General features: G+C 33.2%; 1 protein-coding gene and 1 pseudogene across 13 annotated transcripts in view; one reads left to right on the forward strand and one right to left on the reverse strand.

The window, feature by feature from the left end:
- LOC145286100 (calcium-activated potassium channel slowpoke-like) overlaps positions 1-15,769 on the forward strand; it is a 561,744-nt gene that overhangs the window by 317,628 nt on the left and 228,347 nt on the right. The gene's annotated exons all lie outside the window — the stretch shown is intronic.
- Positions 504-620, reverse strand: LOC145286620 (5S ribosomal RNA; annotated as a pseudogene).

Raw genomic sequence — 15,769 nt, forward strand, 5'->3', positions numbered from 1 at the left:
CTTTCTCTCTCTCTCTCTTACACACACACATACACATACACACACACACAAAGTAACTTTTATATGATATATATATAACTACTTCATTTAGATATATATATACTTCATTTGGATATATATATATAACTACTTCATTTAATCGCATAAATTAATATACGAAGATATAATTTTATTCGTAAATTTTCAGTATTTACTTCAACAGTGCTCAATACATAGGTAAAGCTAGGAAGTAAGTTATGAAAATATATATGGCAATTAAGCTACACAGAATATTCCACGTTTCATTTGCGTGAGAATTCATCTAAACTTTATATATATACACGGGTCCATTCAATCTTGACACACGATGAATATCCAGTGAAGGACATCTGCGCTTCAAATTTTTGTGGCAAGAGTTGTGCACTCTCTACCCACACCTTTCCTGAGTTGGCATTGTTTTAATTCCAGTTGCAAGTATATATAAGATCAGGACGCCTGAAGACAATGCTGAAGTAAGCAGAGAGCACATACAGCACCTAGTATTCCCAAATGGTCACCCATCTGGTACTGGCCAGGCTCAACATTGCTTAACATCAGTGATCTGGTGAGAACCAGTGTGTCAACATGATTGTGCCGTATGTATAATTATGTATGAGCATTGATTCGTGTATGTGCATATATATATATATATATATATATATATATATATATATATATATATATAGAGAGAGAGAGAGAGAGAGAGAGAGAGATAAATAAATAGAAATTCTGAATTAAATTATGTAGAATCACAACAAAATTTATTATTTGACAAGGAGTATAAATACCTTTTTTTTTCCTTAATCCTTGGATTTTTTTCCAATGAATGGCTTATCTATGTTATTAGCAAAATAGATGTGGGTAATTATAAATTTTGCTTATTAGCACATAAATTGAAAATTGAAATCTGAATTGATAGTGTTAATATATATTTATATATGAATATTAATGATTATGTTTGGAATTATATAATTATACGTATGTTTATGTATGAACATTGATTTGTGTATGTGATACATTTATGTGGTCACGTACATATGTGTGTGTGAATGTATTTAAATGTGCACAGAGACATTAAAAACTACGAGAGAGTGGTTGAATCAACAATGAGTGAGGAAGAACGTGATAAACAGAACCATACTCAGATATAGTTCACTTATTGAGTACATTGCAAACTCTGACTAATTAACGAATTAAAATGGATTGCTTTTCAGACATAACTCAATCAATTTCAAAGCTGAGGAATATTTTAGCATATATTTTATGTCACTAAAATATATAGGAAAACAGCCTTAGAACCACAAACGTTGATTAACTCACCTTTGGTATAACAAATAAATATGGCATCTAGATGTCTATCCCTGGTCGATCTCATGTTTTCTGGTGTCTCCTATTTGTATAATCCACTTCAGTTCTAAGAATTAAATTTTTAAAAAATTTATTTGCCTAAAATAATGACCTAAATCATATACTATAATTGTTCCACTGACTTAGTCGGGTTTGGACATTAGAATTCACCCTCATTCGCTCATCCGTTCGTTCCCAAAATTCTCAATAACTACTCATTACATTTTTCTGAAATTTTACATGACGTTACAACTACCCAAGGGAGGAAATGAACATTCTCGGATTTTTGGATAAAAATCTAGGTCAAATCATGAAGAGGTCAAAAGTCGTCAAAATGGCCAAAAATAGCACTTTTCGGGATATAGAATCTTTTCCAACCATTAGATTTTGCTGAAAATTTTACCTAAAAGCAAGATCACATGGATACACCTCTGGAAACATAATATTTGACCCTGGTAAGATTCTGAGGCTTGAGTCCCACAGTGTTTTAGAGGTGAAAACATACCATTTGGTACTAATTTTTATTTTTCTCCTAAAATTCAAGGCATCAGTCGGGGGACCATATAGTTTTTGACTTGTTTTTTTTTTTTTAATTCTTTGTAGAATTCTTTACAATTATAAGTGAAATCAGATGCTAATATTTTATTTAATTATTAATGGAACTTGTGGAAATTAAACAGTTGTATTTTTCGGCATTTGTATATATATTATTGTACTTCCTTTGTCTAAACTAAAACATACTTACCAAAGCACTTTGATTAATGTAATTTCACAATATATATGGTCTACACCCAAAACCCTTGTCAGAGTTTGTGACATATTTCCATTCTATGGACGTTTGGTATTAATGTAGACCCCATGATGTTTTTTTTGTTTGTTTTTTTTGGAACAAAGCAGATTTTGAAATATTTGTTTACACAAAATATTAAAAAAATACAAATTGAACAAATTAGGCACAAAGCCAATCAAAAGTGTGGGGTTAATGACTGTCTGTGGTCATCTTTGGCCACAAATATTTAAAATTGTCTATCCTCCTCTTAACTAGAACTATCTCAGTCACCACAGTACCACAATCACTAAAGGGACTGTCCTACTTAAGTTAAACGTAAATTTGAAAAAAATTTATTGAATCATATATATATATATATATATATATATATATATATATATATATATATATATATATATATATATATATATATATAAATGGGAATTTGAAAACTTTGAAGTGTCGAGTACAATGATAAAATCATTTTTATTTACTGATTTTTTTGTAAGTCCGACATTTCGCTAATATGTAGCCTCATTAGGGTCGAAAGTCCGGTTCGTGAATTTTTTTTTTTCCTTTTCTTCATTTTGGTGTTATGACGAAGTGTGGGACCATCTTTTACTTTAAATCCCGCTCGAAACGGGAGCACTACACACTTGAAATCACCGGAACAACACGTAAATTCTCTTCTCTTCGCCATAACACCAAAATGAAGAAAAAGAAAAAAAAAATTCACGAACCGGACTTTCGACTCTGAGGCTACAGATTAGCGAAATATCGGACTTGCAAAAAAAAAATCAGTTAATAAAAATGATTTTATTATTGCACTCGACACTTCAAAGTTTTCAAATTCCCATTTAAATTTTACTTTAAAAATAAGTGTCTTCAAAAAGTGTGTGACCATCTTTTACTTTATATATATATATATATATATATATATATATATATATATATATATATATATATATATATATATATATTTTTTTTTTTTTTTTTTTTTTTTTTTTCAAGCACAAAAGTCGCGGGTTGACTATGTAGTGGAGCAAGTCAACGATCGCCTGGGTTGTGAAGGAAGGGTATCAGCGTCACTGCTATTCCTTCTTCAGGCTCTAATCGATATATATATATATATATATATATATATATATATATATATATATATATGGAGAGAGAGATTTCATTTCATTGGCAAGGAAGTGGGGAATAAACAAAAGAAACCAAGAAAAATTGGTTGGTAAGGCCCTTCCATACCTTGCTAAATAATAGATCATCCACTGTTTTCCGGTTTGCCGTAGCTCGAAGGCCAAGAAAATGTATCTTAGTTTCACATCTGACACGACAACAATATCAAATGAATATTTTTTTAATTACTTTTTCTGCATCGCATCTTTTAAAAATGCGACGTCGGGTGATGATGTACGTACAAAAACGAAATTGCTTTCTCAAATTTTTATTATATAGATTCTCATTTAGAACTGTTTTTTCTCATGAACTCGGTTGTTCTTTTTTATTCAATCTCTTATTAATTATTGATGCATTCTTATTAATTTACTTATACTTATTTATACGTACGCATTTATTAATAATCTGCATTTGCATCATTTTTCACTGTGAATGAACCTTCTGTGCATAAACACTTGATATACATTAGAACTTCTGTGAAAATATCTTAGCATGCACGTCACAAGATCCATATGTCCGGTTTTTATATTTTTGCATTCTCGCAGGACAATATGTAAAAGTTCCATTACACATGAATAGATAAAAGTGATTGTGTCTGCATAAAGGGATATCCTATTCTATGAAATTAGAATATTTGGTATTCTATTTTATCAAGATTAGCAATGCATGGGTAGAGAACTTGAATTAATTCGCTGAGCACGTGGGGTGTTGCTAGAATTCATTTTGTATTAAGTTGGCAATAACTGATGTGTTGGATAGTACAAAAGGTCATACAGGGCAAATGCATTTCATTTATTTATAGTTTGTCTACGACATAAATGTTATGCATAGATAAAATATCCAATTAAATACATTGCTTCCTTAAACAGAAGAATGTATAAAGTTATTTCTAAGGAGGAAAAAATTGCATGTGCTAAGTATTAGACAAAAACTTACGTTTCCCATAGTATCTTTTCTGTTAGGTGATCTATGTGTAGGACATCAGGCCAGCAACTGAGAATAAAATTTCGTTTTAATTCTTAAACACAAACCAAACTACCATGTTCACGAGTTTTGGTGAATAACTCTAGCTTTGAAATAATTCCTCTTAAAACCGAACATAATTCTGCTCCTTACACCACTTTACAATAACTGCTTGTATTGAACATGTTAGATAGTTTGTAGCAAATCTGTGTATTGTTTTTGCTTGCTTTACAACAAAGCGACTAATATTAACATATTAGTATTATCATATTAAAAAAAAGAAAAGAAAATGTCCATTACCTCTAAAGAAGATGTATTATGTGGAAAATATTCAGGTTTGAAAATAAATAAAAAATTATTTTCAAAAGAAAATAACATTGTTTGGGCTTATAATCGTTTTAAATATAATTCGAATATCTGAAATACTTTGAAAAAGAAGATTTCAATTTTTTAAAAGTGAGGTATTTTTTTATATGTACAGGATTCATTCTTAAACTGATTAACCGATCATTATGAATTTTGGAACACGAGATTAGGAAAGATTATCCTTATGCAAAAATTTCCATTTGCAATTAACTTCATCTTAAAATAGATATTTGATAGCTGGTGTAACTCCATTCCTATATATCTCTTGAAGTTCTGCATTCTAAAGCAATGATATCAATTACATTAGCTATTAAGTAAATAGAAGTGAAACTACTTCTCTCCATCATGAACTAAACTTGGTAATCAACAGTGACCTGGAGTTTTTATGAAGACATATTTTTAAAAATTGCTATGAATCAATACGGGCTATATTACAAACACTGCCAAAATATTTAATTCAATTAAAAATTCAAGATTGCAAAGTTGGATGGTATAAGGTCCGACTCTGATTCTTTGGACAGTTTTTAGAAATTGACTTTTTTTTTTACTAGGGTATCACCATTTATCATGGCCCAAAGATCACTCAACATTAAGACTTCGAAGCTTATCTCTGGTTAGGTTTCCTTGGAAGTCATTTCCTTAATTGAGGCAAGCTTTTTATAGACCGGCTGCTTTTCCTCTGGGTTACTGGGATTTTTAAGTAATTGTTCACCAAGGCTAAAAAGCGTTTCACCTGCTCTTAAGCATTATTGTGCACTACTGTCATTGAGACATGATAACAAAACCATTCTGTTTTGTGAGACTCTCCTTTTAACTTCTAAAATTATTTTATATTATTATTATTTATATTATTGTCACAGAGAATTAGTGACCTTTATGGAAGAAAGAATGAAAATTATTTTTTATGTGTCAAGTGTCAGTAAACAGCGTGGTTTTTCCTGATTCTGGCCCTGTGCTTCTAAACAAAATCTAGCTACACGGCATGCAACTGAGCTGGAAATATAGCCATCAGATAAAATAATAAATGCTACACTTACCATCAAAAACATTGTAGCAAAATATGCTCATCGGCCTAACGTTCATAGGGAACATAAGTTGGAACAGATACATTGAAAGCATTGCTAAGGCCCATACAAAGAAGTTGGGCTCTCTCTACCGTGCTAGAAAGCTACTTACGTCTGAAGGTATCCTGTATCTCTATAAGGCCACCATTCGCCCATGGATGGAGTATTGTTGTCACATTTGGGCTGGTGCATCTGCTACTAGTTTCTCTCTCCTGAATAGGGTTCAAAAGAGAGTCGCCAACCTGAACTGTCATCTAAGCTTCAGCTGTCCCATCGATGAAATATTGCATCCCTCTGCCTGTTCTACAAATATTTTAATGGTGAATGTTCTGATGAACTACAAGCACTTGTACCCCCTCGATGTAAATATCTCCGACAAACCTGACAAGCAGCTAAATCCCACCCCTACACAGTAGAGATCCCTAGGTTTAAGAAAGCCTTCTACTCCAATACTTTCTTTCCCAGAACTGCTAGACTTTGGAACTCCCTTCTAGGATTCTGCTTTCTCGTCTGTACTGACATGCAGAAGTTCAAGTGCAATGTGAACAGATATCTTGCTGCTCATCTCCCTTCATAATGTCCCTGCAACTTATGTCCTCGATAGTAGCCCCCTACTTCAAAGTGGCACTGTGCCTTGTTTGGGGTGAAAATTGAATAATAAAATAATAAAAAAGTTCAGTGTTTTTATGTTGAGGTATATCCAGCTACCCAAAAAGAGGCATTTCGTACTAGAACAAAAAACAAAAATTGCCTCAGTCTAGAAAGATTTCTCTCTCACTGCCTGAGGACAGAAAAGATAAAGTGTAGTATCAGAACAGATATTACAATTTGCTCTTAACCAAAAGGCCAAGGTGATCTGAAGATAAAGATTATATTCTACATTTTTTTTTTTTTTTTGACAATTTTCAACTTCTGAAAAAAAAAAAATGCTGACTTTTTATTCTGTCTCGTCATTTCCATGTTTTAGTTTTAAATATGATAATTTTAACCCCCCACCCCACCTGGTGTCGATGAGTGCTTTAGTTAGATTTCTAATTGCTTTAGAATGAACTTCTTTATGTTTTTCTCTTGTATTCTGATTTTAATACATTTCTAAGATTATTCTTTTGCATGCATCAATGCAGTAAAAACTGTTAGCCATTCATGACTGGAATATGGTGGATAAATGAGGCATAGACTGAAGTTTATTTGCATGAAATATGGTTGGATTGCAGAAATGATTGTAAATTTTATTAACAACTAGCCGAGAGACCCGACGTTGTCCGGGATCGAATGAGGATCAACAAATGTTCCACTCTCCAATACTTTTATCGTCATCAAATCAATGAAATCGCCCATTTTTTTTAATCAAATCAATTGATTGCCTGCTCTAGTAAGGGACACCCCATCCTCGCAGTGTATCAGGAGGAAGCTTCACATACTTCTCCCCAGGAATTTAGTCCACAATACATTATAATCTACATTGCACTGTAGAGAATCTACTGTTGATTTTATAAAATTATCTGTAAATATTGGCTTCACTTAAAGTTTAAAATGCAAAAGTCAAGTATGATAGTCAGCCGTGCTCTAATCAGAAACATTCATTTCGAACGCGCCCCTGTCTTATCAAAGAACCGTTAATTTTATGAAATTATTTTTACATAATCACTTGAATTAAAATGAAATGTACAAAAGTCAGGTATCATGGTTCAATTGTGCCCTAAAAAAGAAATATTCATTTCGAATGCACCCCTGTTTTATAAAATAATCTACAGTTGGTTTTATATACTGGACTTTCTGCTTGTGTGGTGATAAATTTTCTTAAATGCACTTGTGATGTTAGGCTGTATAAAAATGTTAACTTTGGTCAAAATCGGACTTCTTTGATGGGATTTTTTTTATTATCGATTTTCAATACTTATCACGTGCATTCCAATACAAAACCTACATAAGAACACTCCCAGACACGTAAAGCACCTTTGTGTGAAATTTTATAAAAATTGGCCCAGCCGTTTTGGAGTCCATACGGAACGAACTGTCTCACACGCACACAAACACATATACACACGCTCACAGAGACAAAGTTCTTTTTATATGATAGTAAAGATAAAGATTCCATAGATAGTATTTTAGCGGGGAAGTGGTGGTGGGAGGTCATATATTAAACCAGAATCGTTTTGCTTCCATAAATCTTTTAATAATATTCAACAATATAGAATAAATTCTTTTTATTGAAATGCAAGTAAAGTCTTTATTTTAATTAATTAAATAACATTTAAACTGTAACTTTTTTAGCTCCAGTTGATATAACTAAAGAACCTGATTTTAAAACAAGAAAACGTTTAATTGGTACTATAAATTTCTCTAAAGAAAAATGTGTTTTAAAGTTATTTTAATTTTTGTTTCCAGTTTTCATCGCGACTGAATTTTAGTTTCCATTAGTGAATTATACAACAATAGCGTTTTAAACATCTTAAAATTTATTTGAATCGTTTTAGCGGATATGACGTTCACGGACATTCAGTGATTGAGGCTAACAAAATTGAGAATTTACTCCTCTCTTGAGTTATGTTTTCTTTCCTTCAATCTTTATTTAATACTAGACTGGGTACCCGGCGTTGCCTGGGTGTTTGGAGGTGTGTGTGTTGAGAAAAAAAAAGGGGGGGGATAGTAGGCAGGCAGGTTCGAATCCTTACTGCGAAGGAAGAAAAGAATGTGAAAAAACAAACGTGCTGTCTTTGCTGTTGCGTCCATCTCCAAATTGGAAGTGGCGAAGGTTTAAATTAAGGCTAGTCAATCGAAAAGAGGGGATGACTTTCTAAAATATCAGCAAAAAAGCGACTCCTCCTTGTAGAAAAGTGCTCAGTTAAGAGTGAAGGAATTAATGTTTTTAGCCTATTTTTTGATATTTGTCCTCCGAAGGGTCGAGCTTAAGAATGATACCGATCTCGTGAAAATCCGTCATCTCTGTCGAAAGTTTTAGGCAGAATACATACATACATACATACATACATACATTTAAACAAACAGGTGAGATTTATATTATAGAAGACAACCTATGAGGATCTCATGATAGCGTCACCACCTATTATATAAAGAACAGTTGTCCCTCCTTATGCATTAACAATGATCACTCACTGGCAAAAACAGGTGGTATTCCCTGGAATCTGAGTGAAAAAAAAAATGCTTTCTCAGATTTTCAGTACTCTTCATCTCTTTCGATCACCATTGCAAAACACTTAATGTTCTTACAAGAGGCATTTATCATTGAGATTTTTTTGATAAATGGCTATTATATTTCTTTGGGATCCGAGTGACAATAAACCTCCTTAGAATTCCAGTAATCTCTGTGCTTTTATGTATCTAGGTTGTGCTCTCTGTCCTCGGGTTTTCCATCCTCCTGTACCCTTCTTGACTAGTTTCTGTTCCACCAAGTGATGCTGCTGCTCGTGTTAAGTATCAGTCATTCATTTCGAATGAAGCAAATAATCATTGTTTGCATTCGTTTTCCTGATATCTTTTCCAGTTAGAATTTTTTCTAGAAAGATATCGGGTATTTACAGGAGGGACCACATGAAGGTTGCTAACATCCCTAAGTAAAAGTGCGTCTGTGAAATGAACTGGATTCGAACTTGGCACACTGTGGTTGTCAGTCTGTGTCATTAACCACTTAGCCGTGTTGTATTTCAGCTATATTCACGAAGACAACAACTTTCTTTTTTTCTTTACTTGGGAGTTACCACTTACGAAGGTCGAGGGGTCACTCTAGGATAAGGGATAAGTGTTAGGTAGATGGTGAGACAACAGGATCAGTTACAATGGAACTTATGTAAGACAAGATTATCTAAATTAGATTTGAAGCCAGGAAGCAGACATATGGTATTGTGTTCCACAGACAGATAGTTCTAGGATGGAAGCTCTGTTCATGGAATTTTTGTTTAAATTGATAGAGAGTGAGCTCAATGGATGTTCAGGCCACCTGAATATCATCACTTAATTCCATACATAGTAATTCATTTGGAACATTCTTTATATGTGTAGATCAAGATGACCACTTCTCCAAGGAATCACTCCGATTAGGGGATGAGTTACTAGACGCGTCCTTCACATAACTCTCCACTCCTGGCATTCTACTACATGCCATGATACGGCATTTCATCAATGGGACATTAGACCCATTGTCCGAGTTCCTACATCGACATTGAAACTTCTGCACTAGAAAGTTGGCACATTCCCCTGTCTGAATCACTAGATTCCACTAAAACATCCAATTTGATTTTCTGTAATAACCTCTCTGTGGTGGGAATTTCCCATTCATCAAGAGACACCACTTGGAGATGTTTGGTATGCGTCTTTGTAAGTGAAACAGTCAATGGCGTCTCTAATTTTATACAAAACAGAGCCAGTTTGTTTTGGACTTCTGCATAATATGACCGCTAGCACACATCAAATTTTATTTCTTGTTTGGTGATTTTTATAATATTCCAAATCATCAATCTTAAACTCTATGTCTTTTGTTTTATTCAGGGACACATCTATCATCCTTTTTTGCTTTCCCAATATTTTTCCTAAATAAAGTGAAGTAGTGATGCTACTCTTGTAGGGCAATTTCACGATGTTCATCATTATACCTGACGAGGTGTCAATATATAAGGTTGGTACAAAAATAACGTCGCTTTTTTGACTTGAAGTTTAACGCCAAAAAACGACATTATTTTTGCACCAACCTAATATTATCTAATAGCAGGATAACATCTCTGTTATAGAGCAAGTAAAAGGGTGAAAAATGTGTGGTCTCCTTCACATGGAATCTGACAGCCGCCAACATTTGATTCATGACTGTTCATTGTTATCTACTTTTTTGGCTAGAACGTCGTGCCTATGAAACTTCACAACCTTCCTGAGGATGATAAAATAACGTGATCACATGATGTACATTTAGGCCCTCTAATGCCTTTTTTCATAATTTATCTTAATAGTCTCTTGCTAAGTTAAAAGCTGAAGTGGGGATCCAAATCTGGGGAATATCTCATTGATTGACAGATGTACCACGGTTTCTGCCTTCTTGTTAGAAACTGCATAATCCTCTGGCCAACCACTATACATATCTATAAATGCAATTATGTATTAACTAGCGGGACCTGTGGAAATTTCACAGGGGACACATTTGTATGTAATATATTGATGTTGACATTCTGTAGATTTTCAGCATAAATGGAGACGCTCTAATATTATTGTAGCTCTTTTGTTAAAACTGCAAATGTATTTATCTAAGCTGGCAGGGACCCCCCGGCATAGTCCGATCATAAAGTATGCTTAAATATGATATTTTAATTCTTGCAGATTTCGTATATATTATCATAGAGTTAATGTTCTATCAATTTTTATATATTATAAAGTTGCGATTTCAAAAGTAAAAAAATATATTTATATGACTTGAATCAAAACTGAAACCAAAACTTATGAAGAATTCTTGATAAAATTATTTATAAAAAAAATAGATTATTGGAGTGCCATCAACTATAATCAAAACCAAAACCAAAACTTATGAAGAATTCTTGGTAAAATTATCAATTACAAGAAATGGAAGCCCATGACAATTAAATGACACTCGGATGAAGCGTGACACAAAATATATAACACACACACTATCCTATTAATATATAGATTAGATTTATATGAGTCTTTGGATAGGGCTCAGAAATGTCTAGAACATGTTTAGCGAAGGGGAATATAGTCTTGAATTACCTCCGTTCTGTCCTGTTTTGCATTAGTTAACCCAACTATACATGCATTGGGGTTGGCAACAGTAATAACCTTCCGACAATCTTCTTAAGTCGTTTCATGGGTTATTAGACATTAACCTGCAAACAAACTGGCCAACTGAGCCCCTTATAAGAAGAACTACCTAACACTTGTTTTCGTTGACAACACAACTTAAAGTATTGCTGCATGCCCTTCAACCTGCCATCTTCTTTTCATGTGAGCAGTTGTATATTTTTTTAAAGAGGACTTGCCTCTCAGCATATTTGTCATCGAACAAGCCACATTTTTTAACTCAAAATCAGATCCTGAACGAAATCGGCAAAAGTATGTTGTTCCATTATGAATCTAATAAGTATTTTTAAATTATAGACGGATAACAGAAGGGACTCTCAACATCAGAATAGAACTGAACCAAAACAATTAAGCACAAAAATTGTTAAAATGTTTTTGATTTATAATGAGGGTATGACCCCAATTATTTCGACGATCTTACTTATAACTTACGGTTAGGACAATCAACCAATTAGAAAACTCCAACCTCATTATAAAAATATCGAATTTTGGATTCAAGTCAGTTCGCTATCAACCTCCGTCTTGAAATGACTGAATCACAACTGCATTGATTCTTCGCTGCCATTTTTATTATTAAGAATTACTCAACACTCGAGATCGTGATTGCATTGATTCTTCACCGATTTGATTTACTACCGCCATCTTTGTTCAACATAATGTCTCAACACTTAACAATAACACAATACTATATGTGTGTGTGTGCGTGTGTGTGCGTCGTGCCTTAATTTTAAACAAGAGCAGAACATGCAAGGTAAAATTGAAAGCTACCTACCTTTTCTTTCTTCTCATTTTTTTCTTTCTTTTTCTTTGCTGCCGCTCAGTCATCTCTGTGTGTTGCATTTTCCCTTTTTTTGTGTGTGCATGGTTTTCTTTAGATATTGGCATACATTGGTCTCCGTGTAGCATAGGATTTTTTTCAAATACATTCTCGACCCAAATATCAACCAACCATGATATCCTTTTCGGTTGTTATTATATAAGCATTTTTGACCATCTGAAACGCCCTTTTTAGAATGTTACTTTCCTGTAACTTTTTAACTACACCACAAGTGTATTTCATTTAACTCCCGTGATTCACTGGACTAACTGACTTCGATTACACCTGCATAACCTTTTGTCAAAATTGACCTTTCAAACATCATAGTTTTAACTTTACTTTCTGACAATTTCAAGTTTGTTTCTTTAATATGCTGTTATCATTTTTATTCCAATGACCTTTTGGTACATTTGATAATTATTATTGTTCTTCAGGTGTACACGGCAGGCATTAAGATGCCAGGTGCATGATTTTGGTGCAAAATAATGATTTTTCGGTGCACAAGGGCCAAATATCTAACACACCGTCACCTCCCTAATGATGATGCCGGTGTTCCATCTCTTTTGAAGGGTAGCAGAAAGAGGTGCCAGATTATAGGATTTTTCTTACATATCCACTATGCTAGCTTCAGTAGACTAAAGCAAATGTTCCTAGCATACTGCAAGTCACAAATGGGCCATGATTGTTGAATCTACATGCATTGAGAAATTCAAGAAGAAACATTCCTATTTGAGAAGACAGGGTAGTCAGCACCTCTGCTACGAAATCGTTTCACAGGTGCTGTATATTCACGGGATACTTCAGATGAGACTGACGAGCCATCTCTGATCCCACAAAACAACTGCATGATCATGGTAAGCTTTGCAAGTGATGAACGAAGATCGTCATACATGAGGTAGTTTATTCTTTTCCTTAATTTGTTTTTATATATTTTATTTCGCAAACAAAAATTTTAACAAAACAAAATTAGGCACAAGGTTGATATTTCACCAATTGAGTATATTGCTAATTGGTATTATGGCTATGATAAAATAAAAGTGACGACAGAGATCCTCCTTGGAATATGAAACTGTATTCATATGACTATCAGATTATCCAGCATCTCCATTTTTCCATTCCTTTTCCATAATTTTGATAATTCTATCAGATATTTTGTAGATTCAAATTATTTTCTAATTGCATTCAGTTATTTATGCTTGGGTAAGTGTGTCGTGTGCATTCTTTTTTCTGGTTTTTACTTGGTTCTGTATATATATATATATTTTTTGTTTGTCCTCTCTCTCTCTCTCTCTCTCTCTCTCTCTCTCTCTCTCTCTCTCTCTCTCTTTTCGATCCTCCATAACTCTTCATGACAATTTTGTGTGGTACAAACTGAGGCTGAGGTCACTGATTTTTTTATGAAGGGAATCAGATTATGGAATTTCTGGTAGTTTAAGTTCCTTTGTATTCATATAATGTTCTTTCTCTTTATGTTTGTTCTGTTTCTATTTCAATTACCTGTGCTTCGTCAGGATTATCTGGTTAACTGGGGTGGTTTCTACGCTCAAGGATTTTCCTTGATATTGCAGCTATTTTCATCATTGCCGTGTAGTGTAGTGTATGGTGTTAATCTTTCTTTTGATTCCAATTTTTCCAGATCTTATTTTTTTGTGGGGTTGGATGATTCAAAACTGTTTCTAGCGTTCCTACAATTATTGGTATTACTGTTTTTTTTTTTTGTTTTTTTGTTTTTTTAAGTTTTACATCCCTTTCAACTCCCTGGTAAATTCCATATCTTTGCTTTATTTATTTTTTTTTTTTTCTGCTTTCTTGATCTTCACTGTGTGGACTGCTTATATAGCGAAACCTATGATTTAGCAGGGTTTTGTTGATTGTTATTAGGCTTAGTCTCTTTGCTTTAATGTTTTGTCTGTTTTTACTTCCATGTTCCAGAGGATTTTGTGCTTTTTATTTTCTAGTGATGTCTCTGGCTTGTGTCCACACCATTCATCTGCTTGTTCAAAATGCACTCGTTTGAATAGTTCCCGGTGTGCTGTCTTGCCCACACAGCCATCTTTGTTTTTGTATTCTTTGGGAGGCTAGTTTGCTACATTCACTTATATGTAACTAGCGGGGGGGGCGGTCGTAAAATACGCTTAAATATATTTTAATTAGTCCAGATTTCATATATATTATCATAGAGTTGTAATTTCAAAAGTACAAAAATAAAAATATTCGGATAACATCAGCTAGAATCGAAACCGAAAGCAAAACTGTAGCATTCAAAGCTGGTGACGTTACTACTGTACCAACGTGACACGCATATGAACTGATTAAAAATAAACTAAGATGAGTATACAAAATGTATAACGATTTCTTCAATTTTGACCCCTTTGTGACCCCATTAAAAACTATTTTAACCGGCTAAAGACCCATAAAAGATTGGTCCGTAAAAAATCCAATTATTTGAGGCCCCTAGCGCTGCCCTTCGAGTTTTAGTTTCAGAGGAGAGGGTTGTAAAATATGGAGACAGAATATAGCGTTTTATATATTAGATTTACCATTTCGTCTCTTCGTTCATAGTCTGCATTTACTCTTTTCCCTGGTTTTTGTCTATATGTTCAACATGCAGACGTTCGTAAAAAAGTAAAAGGTTTACCAGTAAAATATTTTACGAACAAAAAATAAAATTTTTTTTAACCCTCTGTGAAATAAAAAGTGACAACAAACACTGTTGAATATGTAGAATGAGTCAATAATCCAGAATAAATTAATATTGTTGCATAAGATTCTAGAAGTCAGAATGGACATCTCGACTGGAGGCAATTCTTCTAGACGTTATTAATACCTATTCATTTCAGAATTATTGTCTTTTTTTTTTGTTGTTGTTGTTCTTTTTATAATAATGATATTATGTTTTAGAAGAATGGATATTTGATTGAATAAACTTAGAATCAGACATAACAGAACCGAAAAGATGTATGAAATATAAAACAATAAAAACAGAAAAACTTTTAGACGAGGAAGTACTTTCTGGTCTACTTGCAGCCGTTTGTCTCTCGTCTGTGTTTTATTCAGTTAATTGTCAAAGATTATTTATTCCGTGATAAAAAAAAAAAAAATATGTAGAATCTATAGTTATAGTGTCTTTTAGTTATAAATCTATGATTTATGGATGTATAGTCTACTAGCTGTCATCACAGCATTGCCTGGGCAAAAATGACGATTCCTATGTACTGAATTCTTTATTTGTATTTCTTTTAATTTAATTTTTTTTTTTTTTTGCTATATTTATAAAAGAACATATCTTAAACTAGATTTCTTGTCATCTATAAATATTCTACTTTTACTTTTTAACTTTCGTTTAAAAACATAATTAATATTTTCCAAAATTAAAATTCTCCGTATGTAACTAATTACAGTTATAACGTTTTTGCATAAATTGTT

Source organism: Euprymna scolopes, chromosome 10 (genome assembly GCF_053919585.1).
Source record: "Euprymna scolopes isolate OS-2025 chromosome 10, ASM5391958v1, whole genome shotgun sequence".
Taxonomy (NCBI): Eukaryota; Metazoa; Mollusca; class Cephalopoda; order Sepiida; family Sepiolidae; genus Euprymna; species Euprymna scolopes.